Genomic DNA, 14896 nt, shown 5'->3' with positions numbered 1-14896 from the left:
TTTAAGATGCATTGCTAGATTTTCCAACAAGAAATAATTATTGCAGTACAGGGATAAATTACACTTGGCCACAATGTAGTATTCTTGGTTATTGATAGGTTAAGAAATTTTGCTGTCCAACATGGCGGCGGGCGGAGAGGCAGCGTTTTCAATACCCCCCCAGTGATGGGGTCATAAAGACGCATAGATAACGCTTAGATTCTACCAACGGAGAATCTCCTAGCAAAATTCCACTGGAGACCGGCCGGGAGCTACTAGGATTTTTTGAAGTGACAGATTGCCCCATGAGATGCAAAGGTCCAGATCTGCCAGCCACAGTCGCGTGGCTGCCGGCCCGTCCGCCCGCAGCAAACGTGACTGGGTCCCGCTAGCCTCCAAGACGCAGCTTGGCAGGAAGAAGTCTTTAGCCAAGCCTTCATGAATTAGCGAGCTGGGAGCTGAAGCCAACGGGGGACGGGCCAGTCCCACCCCTCCCTTTGGATACATTGCTCTTGTTCATTAATGTAGAGACATTAATGAACAAGAGCAAGTCATGGCAGCTGTAGTAAAACAGGCTTTAGATGCCAGAGACATTAATGAACAAGGGCAAATTGTGGCAGCTGCAGTAAAACAGGCTTTAGATTCCAGGCCAAGAACATGCTACAATTGTGAACAAACAGGACATTTTAAAAGGAATTGCCCCATAGGAGGAGGATTTAACAAAACTAGGTATCAAAGGAGTAGAATACCGGGTATTTGCCCACGATGCCGTAGAGGGAGACATTGGGCTAATGAATGCCGTTCTCAAACCACCATAGAGGGTACTCCATTATATTGGGCTAATGAATGCCGTTCTCAAACCACCATAGAGGGTACTCCATTATCAAAAAAAAAACAAGGACAAGGTGTTTATCCACAATATCTTGGACAAAGGCATCGGGCTCCGTTGCCAAAAAATGGACAGGGTGCCCCAATGCTCCGGGGCCCCAAACCACAAATATACGGAGCACTGGAGGAACCCAGCAACCCCAGCAACCCCATCAGGGTAGTGCCCAGGGCATCAGATCCCTCATCAGACAAACCAGAGGGAGCGCAGGGTTGGACATCTGCGCCTCCGCCAAATCAGTACTAACTCCAGAGATGGGAGTTCAAATCATTCCCACAGGGGTGAAAGGACCTCTTCCCAAAGGAACAGTAGGCTTATTATTGGGACGCAGCTCTTCTACTCTAAAAGGACTTTTGATAAGTCCTGGGGTAATTGATCCCGATTATGAAGGTGAAATAAAAATTATAGCCAGTTCTCCAAAGGGTATATCAGTAATTTCACCAGGAGATAGAATAGCACAGTTACTAATAATACCAAGCCTACATGATAAATTTTCCAGTCATGCTGTAGAAAGAGGTTCCAAGGGATTAGGCTCCACAGGTGTAGATTGGGCTATGCTTTCTTTAAATTTAGATTCTCGCCCCATGCTAAAACTAAATATTCAAGGACATGAATTTAATGGGCTACTGGATACAGGTGCAGACCTTAGCATCATCTCTCGTCAAGAATGGCCAAAACATTGGCCATTACAACAAGCCACTCAAACGCTTCGAGGCCTAGGAGTGGCGAATAATCCCGATAGAAGTGCAATGGTATTAGATTGGAAGGATCCTGAAGGATGTGAAGGAACTATACAGCCATATGTATTGGATCATCTTCCTGTAAATTTATGGGGACGAGATGTCTTAGATCAATTAGGTTTGACATTAACAAATAATATCAATCAAAATGCACCCACTATTATGGCTAGACAAGGTTTTAGGAAAGGAAAAAGATTAGAAAAACAAGAACAAGGTATAGCAGCACCAATACAAATAAATCAAGGAACAGACAGACATGGGTTGGATTTTCACAAAGGGCCACTGAGACAATAAAAATTACCTGGAAATCAGAAAGACCAGTATGGGTTCCTCAGTGGCCCTTGACTAAAGAAAAGATACAAGTAGCCCATGATCTGGTCAAACAACAATTAGTGGAAGGACATATACAACCTTCTGTATCTCCCCATAATACTCCCATTTTTGTCATCAAAAAGAAATCTGGTAAATGGAGATTATTGCAAGATTTAAGAGCCATTAATAATGAAATGGTCATTATGGGACCTGCTCAATCGGGGATTCCTCAGTTGTCTGCTTTGCCAAAAACTTGGTATGTTTTAGTTATAGATATTAAAGATTGTTTTTTTTCAATTCCAATTCATCCTGAGGATAGTCCACGTTTTGCATTTACTATCCCTGCACTAAATCATGAAGGTCCTGATCAGAGATATGAATGGAAAGTACTCCCTCAAGGGGTGGCTAACAGCCCAACTATGTGTCAAATTTATGTTAACAAAGTAATCCAGCCACTTAGAAATCAAAATCCTGAGCTACAAATATTTCACTATATGGATGACATATTATTAGCACACAAAGCTAAAAACACATTGCTAGAATGTTATGCCACATTTACAAACTTATTAAAAAATTATAATCTAGAGATAGCAATAGATAAAGTACAATTAAATTTTCCAATTAATTATTTGGGAGTTCTATTATCCTCAACCATGGTCTGTCCACCAAAAATTCAAATACGAGTAGATCAACTCAAATCACTTAATGACTTTCAAAAGTTATTAGGAGACATAAATTGGATAAGGCCTCATCTAGGTATTCCAACAGGAGAATTGGGACCTTTATTTGATATCCTAAAAGGTCCATCAGATCCAAATTCACCCCGAATGTTGACGCCTGAAGCAAGAAAGGCATTAAAAATCATTGAAACATATATGGAAAATATGCATTTGGATAGAATTGATATAAGTTTGCCTTTATTATTTATTGTACTACCAACAAAAAATATTCCTACAGGAGTATTTTGGCAAGAAGGTCCATTATTATGGATACATTTATCTTATTCTCCTAACACTATTCTTACTAGGTATCCTGAGGCTGTAGGACAATTAATACTCAAAGGAATAAAAACAGCAAAGGCAGTGTTTGGAATTTCTCCTAATAAAATTATTACTCCATATACTATGAATCAAATTGATGAATTAGCTAATGAGTTAAATACTTGGGCAATAATCATGTGCAAATCTAATGTTTCATTTGATAACCACTTACCATCTAATCCTTTATTGTCTTTTTGGTCATTGCATCCTGTAATTTTTCAAAAAATGACAAGAAAAACACCTATCATGAATGCTCCAAATATATTCACTGATGGGTCAAATAATGGTACAGCAGCAATAGTTACACCTGATTGAACTTTTACATTTTTAGTACCCAAACAATCAGCTCAAAAGGTAGAGCTTAATGCAGTATTACAAACATTTTTGATGTATAAAGATTCTGTATTTATTTTCTGATAGTCAATATATAGTTAATGCTATAGTATCCCTTGAAGATGCTGGTAGGATTTCGCCTTCTTCTACTGTTTTCTCTTTGTTTTCCACTATACAAAGTTTAATCTGGGACAGAAAAGATCCATTCTTTATAGGACATATCAGGGCACATACAGGATTGCCTGGAGCCCTTAGTTTGGGCAGTGATTTAGCAGATAAAACTACACATGACATACATATTTTCTCTATACTAGAAGAAGCTATAAATTTTCATAAAAGGTTCCATGTCAATGCTAATACTTTACAAAAGCGTTTTAAAATAACTAAGGAACAAGCTAGACAAATAATAAAACAATGTCAAAATTGTGTGACCTTTTTACCACAAGTTAATCTTGGAGTCAATCCTAGAGGACTGATACCTAACCATATTTGGCAGATGGATGTCACACACTTGCCAGAATTTGGAAAATTAAAATATTTGCATGTTACAGTTGATACTTCTTCTGGATTTTTGATGGGCTCCCTTCATGCCGGAGAAAAAACTAAAGATGTTATAGCTCATTGCTTACAAAATTTTGCCACTGTGGGCGTTCCAAAACAGTTAAAAACAGATAATGCCCCTGGTTATACGTCTACTTCTTTTAAACAATTTTGCTCATCATTTGGCATTACTCATATAACAGGAATCCCATACAATCCACAGGGACAAGGCATAGTTGAAAGAGCTCATCAAACTATTAAAATGTACTTATTAAAGCAAAAAGACGGAATTGGGAAGGGGTATATATTCCCCAAAGATAAACATAAAATAACCCTTTTTACTCTAAACTTTTTAAATTTGGATTCATCAGGACTTAGTGCTGCAGAAAGGCATATGTGTCCAAAAAATGTACATAAGCCCAAGGTACTTTGGAAAGATATTCTAACAGGACAATGGAAAGGTCCTGACCCAGTAATTGTCTGGAGTCGGGGGTCTGTTTGTGTGTTTCCACAGGAAGAACAGCAGCCGATTTGGATTCCAGAGAGATTAACCAAGGTCCTGACCCAGTGATTGTCTGGAGTCGGGGGCCTGTTTATATGTTTCCACAGGAAGAACAGCATCCGATTTGGATTCCGGAGAGATTAACTAAAATCCTGACCCAGTGATTGTCTGGAGTCGGGGGTCTGTTTGTGTGTTTCCACAGGGAGAACAGCAGCCAATTTGGATTCCAGAGAGATTAACTAAAGCGAATTCTACAGACCAAAATGAAGATGATTTGGCTCAAATCAATAATAGCTGATATCCAAAACTCCAATTTGGCTATCCTTACATCTGCGACAGAACCAGGATGCTTTTTTCAATATCTGTTTTATTATTGCCCTTTCCCATATCATGAAGTTCTATTTTGTTTTTTGAGCTCATACAGACCTAGGTTAATGTTTTGCTGATCAGTTCTATTTTTTTTTTTGACTATAGAGTTTTTAAACATTGCAATGGAGATTTCACCTATAAAAAGTTATAAGACCTTTACTATTATGTTATGTGTTGTATGTATTATGTTATGTGTGCACACTTGTGTTTTGTGTTATATGTTTGAATGTACATATGTCCATATATCATATATGATGAGCACTCATAAAAAAAAATGGATCCAAAAAAATTTTTTTTATTCACGTGATTTAAATGGTTTAATTTAAATTGGGTAAATAACTGTTAAGAATTATTTTAATATATAAACAAAAAAGGAGGTTAACAGATCTGTTTGTTTACTTTCACCTATCCTTTTCATTATATTTAATAATTCTTTTCAAGATAATGTAAATTGTTAAGAAAATTGTTTTCTTTTAGTGCCTTCTGGAATGTTACACAATGTTTTCTTTAGCCATTATTGCCAGAATTTCTATCTTCATCCCAGTACCAGTGAAGATAATGTAAATTGTTAAGAAAATTGTTTTCTTTTAGTGCCTTCTGGAATGTTACACAATGTTTTCTTTAGCCATTATTGCCAGAATTTCTATCTTCATCCCAGTACCAGTGAAGATAATGTAAATTGTTAAGAAAATTATTTTCTTTTAGTACCTTCTAGAATGTTATATAATTTTTTCTTTAGCCATTATTGCCAGAATTCCTATCTTCATCCCTGTGCCAGTGAAGACAAGGATAAAACTAATCTACAGTTTCTGCAATAGCCATCACTGAACCGCTTACAGAACTTGCCTAAACTATGTGTCACTTGTATGCATTGTAAACTCACTTGTATGCATTGTGAACTATGTTGGTGCAGCGACTTGTGGTAGTGTTGGAGTATTTTTGCTGATGATGTCATCGGTGGTACAATTTTTCCAACAAGAGCTATCGATTGGCTTGGTATATCTTCCTCCCTTCTGCTTGTCATGATCGTTCAACTATTTGGGAGCCAACAGAGGTGAGGCAAAGAACCTCACCCCCCCGCTGGTACCTCTCCACAGGTGTGGCTGTATACTGGACCGGTAGTCAATGACGGGTAAGATCCAATTACAATGGTACCAACCTAAGACAGGAGGCTGACGCCCTGAGGTCAGCTCATCCGAAGACGGGTAAGGACCATATGTAGTATTGGACAACCTAAGGCAGGCACGGTCCCCAAGCCACATGCTTGTTGTTTAAACAGAGAGGGGGAGATGTTGAGAGCCACAGCCAAAGGGGCCCCAGCAAACTTCCAGCTGCCGGCTGATGCTCACAGTGGCCCCAGCAACATCTAGCTGATTGGCTCCTCTGCGGTGATGTTCATTGGGCTGTTTCCCTGCCCTTCAGACTGCCAGCTGATGATTGGCTCACAGCGGCCCCAGCAACATCTAGCTGATTGGCTTCTCTGCGGTGATGTTCATTGGGCTGTTTCCCTGCCCTTCAGACTACGGAACTGCTCATTGGGGGACTTCTTTGGCTCCGCCCACGCGACCCAGCCAATCGGCCTCAAGAGCAGGAGGATTGTGGGAGGTGGAGTGGTTTGTGTGGGGAGAGGCTTGTGGAAGCCGGTGGTGGCAGTTGGGCTCTGAGGGTTTTTCCTGAGGAGCTGTTTTGCTTGGCGTTTGTAGTTCTAAAAATAAAGTTAGTTTCTTTTGACAAGTGGCTCCTGAATTGTGCCCAGCCAGACTGCGGCAACCCCTCCCTTTGGATACTCCGGCAAGGAGCCTGGGGCCTGCCATAGCAGAGAGGTGACGTCATCGGAGTTCGGCCGATGGAATTCCTTCCCAGCAAAATACACTTTAGCAGGTGTGTGACTCCCTCCCCATCCAGATACAAGCAGCCAGGAAAGTTCATGGACCTTTCAGGGGTCATGTCTGTAGGGAAGTAGAGGGGATCCCCGACCCCCAACCCCCCATATCACCAGTGGTGACTCCCAAGGTCTTAGCAGCCAGTTTACCACAGCACTGGGGCTTAAATGGGACACGCGGTGGGGCTGCAAGTGTAACTAGATCTCTGGGGAACCACTTCTGGTGAACAGGATCTGGCTGGCTGGCTGACAGGAGGAAGGGGGGTAAGGGCCGGAGAAGTGAAACGGCTCTGGACTGACAAGTCTGAGAGACTCCCAGGAGACGCTTTACAGGGATTGCTATGGGCAGGTAGAGAGCAGAAGCTCTGCTCGGAGGGCACAGCTCCGCCTACTGGAAGAGAAGAAAATGGATCTCTCAGACTTCAATATATTTTTTTTCTTCTCTCTCTGTTCTCCCCTCTTCCTTCTCTTTCTTTCCTGTTTCAAGTTTTATTGTTCTTTTCATTCTCCTCTAATCTATCTCTCTCTCCTTCTTTCTTTTTAAGAGCATCTTCATTCCCCTACCCCCCCACTTTCATCCCAAGCATTACGTCTTCCATTACATGTAATTGTCTAAATGCAAATAGGTGAATGTCTCGAGGCTGTCTATAGGCCTCCTAAATACCTAGCTACTACCAACACCCTGATCCAATTGCCTGTTAGTATCCACCTTCAGTAGAGCAATCTTCTAAAGTAGCCAAGACATACTAACCCTTGTACCATCATAGCACCTAACCTAAATATATAGTCCTAAGAACAAACAACAAATCACTATATGCATACAGAACCTGGAAGCCTTTTATGAATTGAATGAATCAGCTTTAAAGTACAATAAAGCCCAACATTTCTAGGCATTATCTCCCACCACAAAGGAGAGACAACCGAGATATACAAAGCCAAAACAAATGTATAGGAGAAAGCAGTTACACAGCAGTCAAACAGAGCTGGAAAGTAACGTGAACAACATGAAAATACAAGGGAAAAAAGGACTACAAACAATGCAAGACAACTTAAATCTACAGGAGGACCTAGAAGCATCAGAAACATGGACAGGGAAAGAAATCAAGGCATACCTAACTCAGTTGGAATGGAATATTAGAGAAGACATGAGACAGCAAGTCCAAGCATTGAAAGTATATTTTGAAAACGAACTAAACAAACAAATTCAAACTGCAAAGAACGAGCTTTACCAGGAGATAGAGATTTAAAAAAAAAAACCAAACAGTAATCCTAGAAATGCAAGAAACCATAAACCAGATTAAAAACTCAAACGAGAATATTACAAATAGACTAGATCAAGAAGTCAGAACATCAGATAATGAAGACAAAGTTTATCAGCTTGAAAAGAATATAGTCAACACAGAAAAGATGCTTAAATCTCACGAGCAATCTATCCAAGAGATATGGGATCTCATAAAAAAAAACCAAATTTGAGAGTCATTGGGATAGAAGAAGGCATAGAGTTTCAAACCAAAGGAATGGACAACTTATTAAATGAAATAATCCTAGAAAACTTCCCAAAGATGAAAGATGGAATGGATTGCCAAATCCTGGAAGCCTACAGGACCCCAAACATCCCAAACCGTAATAGACCAACTTCAAGACATATAATTATGAAGATAGCTAACATACAAAACAAGGAGAGAATATTAAAAGCTACGTGAGAAAGGAGGCAGATCACATTCAGGAGTAAACAAATTAGGTTAACAACGGATTTTTCATCACAGACGCTGAAAGCGAGAAGATCCTGGAACAACGTATTTCAAACGCTGAAAAATAATGGATTCCAACCAAGAATACTGTAACCAGCAAAATTAAGATTCATATTTGACAATGAAATTAAAATCTTTCATGATAAACAAAAGCTAAAAGAATTCACAGCCAGAAAACCAGCACTGCAAAGCATTTTGAGCAAAATACTACAAGAAGAGGAATTGAAAAATAGTGCCCAAAACTAACAGTGGGAGGTATCTCAGTAAAGGTGGAGAAAAATAACCAAAGAGGAAAAACTAGCCAAACTAAAATAAATAAATAAATAAACATGACTGGAAGTACAAACCATATTTCAATTGTAACCTTAAATGTTAATGGCTTAAATTCACCAATCAAGAGACATAGGCTAGTAACCTGGATTAGAAAACAAATCCAACAATATGCTGCCTTCAGATGCTAGGAAAAGACATACACAGGCTGAAGGTGAAAGGTTGGGAAAAATCATACCACTCACATGGCCCTCGGAAGCAAGCAGGAGTGGCCATACTCATATCGAATAAAATCAACTTCAAACCTAAGTTAATCAAAAGGGATAAAGAAGGACACTATTTATTGTTAAAAGGAACCATCCACCATCAAGACATAACAATTATCAATTTGTATGCACCAAACAATGGTGCTGCAACGTTCATAAAACAAACTCTCCTCAAGTTCAAGAGTCAAATAGACCACAACACAATAATTATGGGGGACTTCAACACACCGCTCTCACCATTGGACAGATCCTCTAGACAAAAGCTGAACAAAGAAACTATAAAACTCAATAACGCAATCAATAACCTAAACTTAACCGACATATATAGAATATATCAACCATCATCAAGTGGATACACGTTCTTCTCAGCAGCACATGGATCCTACTCAAAGATAGACCACATATTATGCCATAGGGCGACTCTTAGTAAATATAAAGGTGTGGAGATAATATCATGCACCATATCTGATCATAATGGAATGAAACTGGAAATCAATGATAAAAGAAGGAAGGAAAAATCCTACATCACATGGAAAATGAACAATATGTTACTGAATGATCAATGGGTTACAGAAGACATAAAGGAGGAGATAAAAAAATTCTTAGAGACAAATGACAATACAGACACAACATACCGGAATCTATGGGACACAATGAAAGCAGTTTTAAGAGGGAAATTCATTTCTTGGAGTTCTTTCCTCAAAAAAAAGGAAAAAACTACAAATAAATGAATTCACACTACACCTCAAAAACCTAGAAAAGGAAGAGCAAAACAACAGCAAATGTAGAAGACAAGAAATAATTAAAATTAGAGCAGAAATCAAAAAAATTGAAACAAACAAAAAAAAAACACTGAAAAAATTGAAAAAACTAAAAGTTGGTTCTTTGAAAAAATAAATAAGATCGACAGGCCCTTAGCCATGCTAATGAAGAGAAGAAGAGAGAGAACTCAAATTACTAACATACGGGATGAAAAAGGCAATATCACAACAGACACTACAGAAATACAGAAGATAATTAGAAAGTATTTTGAAACCCTATATTCCAATAAAATAGAAGATAATGAAGATATCAATAAATTTCTTAAGTCATACGATCTGCCCAGATTGAGTCAGGAAGACACACACAATTTAAACAGACCAATAACAAAAGAAGAAATAGAAGAAGCCATCAAAAGACTACCAACCAAAAAAAGCCCTGGACCGGATGGGTATACAGTGGAGTTCTACAAAACCTTCAAAGAAGAATTAATATCAATACTTTTCAAGCTATTTCAAGAAATAGAAAAAGAAGGAGTTCTTCCAAATTCATTCTATGAGGCCAACATCACCCTGATCCCGAAACCAGACAAAGACACTTCAAAGAAAGAAAACTACAGACCAATATCTCTAATGAACTTGGATACAAAAATTCTCAATAAAATCCTGGCAAATCAAATACAAAAGCACATCAAAAAAATTGTGCATCATGATCAAGTAGAATTCATCCCTGGGATGCAAGGCTGGTTCAATATACGGAAATCAATAAATGTAATCCACCACATCAATAGACTTAAAGACAAGAACCATATGATCATCTTGATAGATGCAGAAAAAGCATTTGACAAAGTACAGCATCCCTTTATGTTCAAAACACTAGAAAAACTAGGGTTAACAGGAACTTACCTCAACATGGTAAAAGCTATATATGCTAAACCTCATGCTAGCATCATCCTAAATGGAGAAAAACTGAAGGCATTCCCTCTAAAATCTGGAACAAGACAGGGATGCCCTCTATCACCACTTCTATTCAATTTAGTTCTTGAAATACTAGCCAGAGCAATTAGACAGACAAAAGAAATTAAAGGCATAAAAATAGGAAAAGAAGAACTTAAATTATCGCTATTTGTGGATGACATGATAATATATTTAACAGACCCAAAAGGGTCTACAAAGAAACTGCTAGAGTTAATAAATGAATTCAGCAAAGTGGCAGGATATAAAATCAACACTCATAAATCAAAGGCATTCCTGTATATCAGCAACAAAACTTCTGAAATGGAAATGAGGAAAACCACTCCATTCACAATATCCTCAAAGAAAATAAGACACTTGGGAATCAACCTAACAAAAGAGGTGAAAGATTTAGACAACGAAAACTACAGAACCCTAAAGAGAGAGATAGAAGATCTTAGAAGATGAAAAAATGTACCCTGTTCATGGATAGGCAGAACTAACATAATCAAAATGGCGATATTACCCAAAGTTCTCTACAGGTTTAATGTGATGCCAATCAAAATCCCAACGGCATTTCTTGTAGAAATAGATAAAGCAATCATGAAATTCATATGGAAAAACAAAAGACCCAGAATAGTACAAGCAATTCTAAGCAGGAAGTGTGAATCTGTAGGTATAGCGATACCAGAGTTCAACCTGTACTACAAAGCAATAGTAACAAAAACATCGTGGTACTGGTACCAAAACAGGCAGGTGGACCAATGGTACAGAATAGAGGACACAGAAACCAATCCACAAAAGTACAACTTTCTTATACTTGATAAAGGGGCTAAAAGCATGCAATGGAGGAAGGATAGCATCTTCAACAAATGGTGCTGGGAAAATTGGAAATCCATATGCAACAAAATGAAACTGAATCCCTTTCTCTCGCCATGCACAAAACTTAACTCAAAATGGATCAAGGACCTAGTTATCAAATTAGACACTGCATCTGATAGAAGAAAAAGTTGGCTACAATCTACATACTGTGGGGTCAGGCTCCAAATTCCTTAATAGGACGCCCATAGCCCAAGAGTTAATAACAAGAATCAACAAATGGGACTTACTTAAACTAAAAAGTTTTTTCTCAGCAAGAGAAACAATAAGAGAGGTAAATAGGGAGCCTACATCATGGGAACAAATTTTTACCCATCACACTTCAGATAGAGCCCTAATATCCAGAATATACAAAGAACTCAAAAAATTAAACAATAAGATAACAAATAACCCAATCAACAAATGGGCCAAGGACCTGAACAGACACTTCACAGAGTAGGACACACAATCAATCAACAAGTACATGAAAAAATGCTCACCATCTCTAGCAGTCAGAGAAATGCAAGTCAAAACCACCCTAAGATATCATCTCACTCCAGTAAGATTGGCAGCCACTATGAAGTCAAACAACAACAAGTGCTGGCGAGGATGTGGGGAAAAGGGTACACTTGTACACTGCTGGTGGGACTGCAAATTGGTGGGGCCAATTTGGAAAGCAGTATGGAGATTCCTGGGAAAGCTGGGAATGGATCCACCATTTGACCCAGCTATCGCCCTTCTCGGACTATTCCCTGAGGATCTTAAAAGAGCATACTGTAGGGATACTGCCACATCAATGATCATAGCGGCACAATTCACAAAAGCTAGATTGTGGAACCAACCTAGATGCCCTTCAATAGATGAATGGATAAAAAAAAATGTGGCATCTATACACAATGGAGTATTATGCAGCACTAAAAAATGACAAAATCATAGAATTTGCAGGGAAATGGATGGCATTAGAACAGATTATGCTAAGCGAAGCTAGCCAATCCTTAAAAAACAAATGCCAAATGTCTTCTTTGATATAAAGAGAGCAACTAAGAACAGAACAGGGAGGAAGAGCATGAGGAAAAGATTAACATTAAACAGAGACGAGTGGGGGAAGAGAAAGGGAGAGAGAAGGGAAAGCATATGGAAATGGTAGGAGACCCTCAATGTTACACAAAATTACATATAAGAGGTTGTGAGGGGAAAGGGGGGGGAAACAAGGGAGAGAATTGAACAACAGCAGATGAGGTAGAGAGGGAAGATGGGAGGGGAGGGGAGGGGAGGGGAGGGGGGATAGTAGGGGATAGGAAAGGCAGCAGAATACAACAGTCACTAATATGGCATTATGTAAAAATTGTGAATGTGTAACTGATGTGATTCTGCAATTTGTATTTGGGGTAAAAATGGGAGTTCATAACTCACTTGAATTAAATGTATGAAAGATGATATGTCATGAGCTTTGTAATGTTTTGAACAACCAATAAAAAAAAAAGAAATTTTGCTATCAACTTTACAAGGAAATTTCATCAGTTTTTTAAAAAATTTTGACACTATTTTAAAACTTTTGCTACACTTTTTCTTACCACCTAGAACAATTCCTGTAACACAGAAAATTATCTAAATACAGAAACAGATAAAATTCACTATAAGACATATGAATTTAGTGACTTTTTCAAAAGGTATTGGAAAATTTTCTCTTCAATTTAGTATATGGATATGAACTTTGCCACTTTTCTACCTAAGTCAGGTTTTATATCTATTTCATGAAGTTCTAAATGTGAGCCTAAGTTATAATTTTTAAGTGAAAAATAGGCATAATAAAAAAGTGAGAATGTTGAAATGAACACCCATATACATATGAACCAGTTTAAGAAACTCCCAGGGGTGCAATCGAATCTCTGTGCCATTCCCAAATCCCACTCTTTAATATGTCCTCCTCACATTTATTATCTGGATTTGGCTTTGTAGTCCATTACAAGTTTTATACATTTGATTTATATAAAATGATAAAAACAAATATATTATTTTACACATTTTTAAACACAATATCCTAGTGTACCTTCCATAACTTGCTTTTCTCAACATTTTTGTAGTATGTTACTATATGAAGCTCTGAATTATGAGTTCTCAAAAGTTCTATGCTATGCAATAGAACAATCCACACTATGTGCATTCATTCTTCATTGCCAGATATTTAGATTGGCTTAAGGTTTTTTGACATTTCTAGTACCTTCAATGGAATTTATTTCCTTTTTCCTCCATAAAGTCCCAGTGAGGAAAAAAGTCACTGTACATGGGCAGGATTTTCTTTTCTTGGCTTTCCCCCTCATTTTCCTCATTTTGCTTTTTCATCAACTGAGATGCTTTCAGGGCCTGAAACACTTGGCAGAACCCTGATCCTCCATATTTTGCTGTTGGAAAAGAACTAAAAAGTCTTCCCAAGTGCTTAATTTATACCTAGGAGAGCTGCAGCTTCAGTTCCTGGGTATTTCCTTTGGGTATTACTTTGGGAAACAGGAGGCAAGCACTCACTTTTCCAGGTAAAAGTCTGGGAAGACAGGTATCTGTATTCAGAATCAGGATAGCTTTTGCTAGGTAGGCAAGTTAGCACCACACAACATGAAGACAAAGATGAAGATAAGTTTCTACAGTTCAGTGAGCAAGACTGGGGTATTCTTTTAGTAAGAGAACTGCTTGGAAATTTATTTGGCTAAAAAGACTGGGTATTTTACAAATTTTCCTAAGAACCCATTATTCTAAGAAACAACAATTTTATTTCCTTCACAGTCTTCTCTTAATCTATAAATCAGAGCTCAATTCCATGTAGTCCTACAAGCTAATGAATGGAGATTTGTTGCTACAATGAGTGGCTGATAAGGCATCTGTGATACATGTTTTCTAGTCAGTCTGTGTAGAAGAAATGTTTGTTGTCTGATTCAGTCACAATGCACAAAATGAAAATTGAATTAAATTAATATACACTGTTGTTATGTTATATCAAAACTAGGGATAAAAAAATCTTATTATCTCATTAGACATATTATAGATTATAAGAACACTTATATTTTTAACTTTATTCTGAGTAATTTCATTTTGTACTGTAGTGTTTTAACAACTCAGATTTAGGTTTTTTTATTTTATTTTCTAGTTGTAGTTGGACACAATAACTTTATTTTTATGTGGTGCTGAGGATTGGACCCAGGGCCCCACACATGCTAGGTGAGTGCTCTATTGTTGAGCCACAACCCCAGCTCTCAGATTTAGTTTTCAACTGGATATTTTTTGATTTCTGACATCTCTATTGTAGGAGTCTGTTATCTGTATTCTGCTGCTTTACTGATATGAGGGGATCTCCTGCCTACCAGTTATATGCATACTTAAAAAAAAATACATATATATTAGTGTGCTCAAGTAGAGCTTAAAACTCATCCTTTCCAGAAAACCTTCCTTGGCTAGACACCTTAG

Source organism: Urocitellus parryii, chromosome 3, assembly GCF_045843805.1.
Source record: "Urocitellus parryii isolate mUroPar1 chromosome 3, mUroPar1.hap1, whole genome shotgun sequence".
In the NCBI taxonomy this organism is placed as follows: Eukaryota; Metazoa; Chordata; class Mammalia; order Rodentia; family Sciuridae; genus Urocitellus; species Urocitellus parryii.
This window is presented reverse-complemented; position numbering follows the sequence as displayed.